The 3625-nt window shown below is 49.7% G+C and overlaps 1 protein-coding gene across 7 annotated transcripts in view; it reads right to left on the reverse strand.

Moving 5' to 3' along the window:
* The window catches only part of DEPDC5 (DEP domain containing 5, GATOR1 subcomplex subunit), a 94864-nt gene that overhangs the window by 28599 nt on the left and 62640 nt on the right, over positions 1-3625 (reverse strand). The window lies entirely within an intron of this gene.

Here is a 3625-nt window from a genome sequence, read left to right on the forward strand (position 1 = left end):
TCCGATTTGTTAATCCTCAGGCCCTACGTGGTGCCCTTAATTTCATTCATTGCCCTGAACGATCACCAGCTGCCACAGAAAATCAGAAAACAGCTCAATTTTAAAAGCCTCTTGGGGCTTCCCTGGTGGCGCAGTGGTTGAGAGTCCGCTTGCCGATGCAGGGAACACAGGTTCGTGCTCTGGCCTGGGAAGATCCCACATGCCACGGAGAGGCTAGGCCCGTGAGCCATGGCCGCTGAGCCTGCGCGTCCGGAGCCTGTGCTCCGCAACGGGAGAGGCCACAACAATGAGAGGCCCGCGTACCGCAAAAAAATAAAAAATAAAAGCCTCTTGGCAGCACCCGGGTTTATGTATTACTTTGAAAAGGCAAGTGACATGGTTTGAGTGACTCTGTCCATGAACACCATTTTTTTTTTAACTCTCTGGGAGAAACTTTTTCTCAGTTTTTATTAAATATACCAGCAGAAGCATATTCTGAACGTTAGGGCTGGGTTACCATTCGGCATTAACTAAACAGGGTGAAATGTGTCGACTCTTTATACATTTTGAAGATCTGTTAATCTTGCAAATGCACACACTTGAGCCTTCCCCACCCCTCAAAAAAATGCCACACACTAATCTAACAGGCATTTATCTCAGACACAAGACATCTATGGTTTTCTTATGACATCTCCTCCCATTTCAGTTCTGGTATCCATAAATGCCTACTTTCACATATATTTTCCTAATTTTTTTTTCCGTACTAAGATAAGCCATGAACTATGGTAACTTAAATGCTACCCCCAAATTAGACTGTTTTAATATACCATTGAATTTTTATTTGGTAAGTTCCAGGAGGCTCACATTACAGTCTAAAATGCTTCATTGTTACCATAACACACACTTCTCGTAGTGGGCACTTCGAGGCGCCACCCAGACCCTCTGCCATGGCCCTGCTGACACAGGAGCTGGGCATGTTTTCCCCCTCCAGAGACCGCCCAGCTGCAGAGCCCGAGCCCCTCCCTGGGCTGCCTGTGGACAGTGAACCATCATCAAGGGGTGTAAAGGCCTGGCCCTGTTGGTCCAACCCGGCTCATCTCCTAACGTGGCTCTAGCTCCAGGGCTTGAAGGAGGTGCCCGAGGCCGTCACTGGGCTTTCCTGCACCTCAGCTTCTCCCTCTGTCCCCTTCACCTTCCGCCCCCTCCCTCCCACGGGGGCTGAGCCCACGACTAAATTCTGTCTCCATCCATTTCCCTGGGAAGCCAATTTGTGACATTTCCCTCATCTTAAATCCTGACACATCTCTTACGGATGGTGAAGTAAGCTCATATCGGAGATTAAAAATCAGTTCCCATAGTAACCTATTAATACTCTCTCTTTTTGGTTTTTGTCATGGAAAATTTTCAAACCCATATGAAAATAAGGAGGATAATGTAATCGAACTCTTATCTACCTGGACCCCAGAATTATTTATTGATAGAGCCAATCTTGTTTCATCTATCCCTATCCACCTGATTATTTGGAAGCAAAACTCACACATGCTATTACTTCATCCATAAACACTTCAGTATATATTGTATCTTTAAAAGACTTTAGGACTTCCCTGGGGGCGCAGTGGTTAAGAATCCACCTGCCAATGCAGGGGACACAGGTTCAATCCCTGGTCCAGGAAGATCCCACATGCCGCAGAGCAACTAAGCCCGTGTGCCACAACTACTGAGCCTGCGCTCTAGAGCCCACGAACCACAACTACTGAAGATGGTGCACCTAGATCCCGTGCTCTGCAACAAGAGAAGCCACCGCAATGAGGAGCCCATGCACCGCAACTAGAGAAAGCCCGCATGCAGCAACGAAGACCCAACGCAGCCAAATATAATAAATAAATTTAAAAAAAAAAAGATTTTACTGTGTGTTTGTTCAAAACAGGATTCAGTTAAAATCCCTACAAGGCAGTCAGTTATGTCTCTCAAGTCTTCTTTAAGCTAAAAGCTCCACTCATCCCTCCATCTCCCTGCAATTTATTTGTGGAAGAAAGTAGCTCACTTGTCCTGTAAATTTACAGTCTGGATGTGCTGATCATATCCCTTTATTGTTTATCGTGTTCCTCTGTGCCCCATACTTCCTGAGCACTAGAAATTATATTTAGAGGTTTGAGCACATTTAGGTTTGACGGGGCAGTAATTCTTCCTCAGTGTGTTGTGTGTTTCTACACGGAGGCCCACGGCATCTGGCGATGTGAGCGGTCACTGGTGATCTCTGCTAGGTCCGTGAGCACATCAGAGCCCACATGTGGTAATGTTCCAGCGCTCCTTCTGGACCCATTAGCTGGAATATTGGAGAGAGACACCTCCTGCACCAATCACTTGGGTACTCTGAGGTGTAATTCATATAAGAAAAGCAGACTAAAAGCCTGACCCTGCCTGGTCCACGTACAGCGCACTGTCTCTGCACCACATCGTGGTGTGTTCCTCTGGGCCTCATTCGCAAACACACACTGGGACGCTCTCCTGTGCCTCCTGGGGGCTGTGGCCTAGCCCGTGGCTGGGACGGTGGTGGCAGGAAGCCTCGGTTGCCCCCCAGGGTCCCCTCGTCTGATGCACATGACAACCCCCATGTACTGAGCTGCCATCTACGTGCTTGACCCGTGGACTAGGAGTCAGGGATTCAGAGACAAGTAGGACCCGTCCTTGCCCTTGGAGGTTCCTTGTCTCATGGCTCAGGGGAGGGGATGTCACAAAAGGACTAGCTATACTGTCCAGGCCCACACGTGAGAACACGCATGGGGCACGCTGCCTTCTTCACAGAGGCCGTGACGACTGCCACGTGGGCTCTCTCCCTGCTCTGACTCCCTGACATCAGTTTATCCCCATCTAACAGGAGCCGCAGAGCTGTGGACTGGCACCTGTAGCCCAGACTGCCCACAGCCACGCTCCTGGGGCCTCTGCCTCCCACGAGAGCCTGACAACAGGTGCACGCCTCCAGGCAAAGACCCAGGGGAAATGGAGGAAACAGACACGCGTGGTAAGATGACAGGACTACGGGTGAAACTTCTGAAACTCTTCTTCGTATGGCTGTAACCGTTTTCCATAATAAAATTGGATCTGCTTGGTGTAGCAAAACAATAAAGAAAAACACAAAGTAAAAAATGCTGTGTGAGCAAACATCACGTAAAGGTCTCGCTCCCTCTGCTCGGCCTCCGGCTGAGAAAACGCACCACATCACCCAGGAGTGGTCATCTGGCGGGAGAATAAAGCTCGGGGCTCCCTGTCCTGCCTCCTGCTGTGGGGTCAGCCGAGCTCCCCACACACACCCAGGGACACTGCCACCCCAAAGTACCCATCCTCTTCAAGTCTGAGCAGAAAGAGGCTCCTTGGGGTGCACTGAACGATGACTCACTGACACATTAAAATAAGATTCCCCTGCCCCCAACTTCACACCCCTCCCAGCAACATATGTTCCTTGTTCTTTTTTCCAGCAGGAAAGTCTGTGATTAGCTACAGGGACAACCTGCCAGGTGGAGTTCTGGGGTCTTTCCTTGGTCAGATAAAGGTATTTTCTGGAGGCCCCAGCGCCCTCAGTAATGAGCCCGACCTACCCCAGCTCTCCTCCTCTCATCTGCTCCCCTGTCACCACAGCCACGCTCTT

This window comes from Lipotes vexillifer, unplaced genomic scaffold (assembly GCF_000442215.2).
Source record: "Lipotes vexillifer unplaced genomic scaffold, Lipotes_vexillifer_v1.1 scaffold1197, whole genome shotgun sequence".
Classification (NCBI taxonomy): domain Eukaryota; kingdom Metazoa; phylum Chordata; class Mammalia; order Artiodactyla; family Lipotidae; genus Lipotes; species Lipotes vexillifer.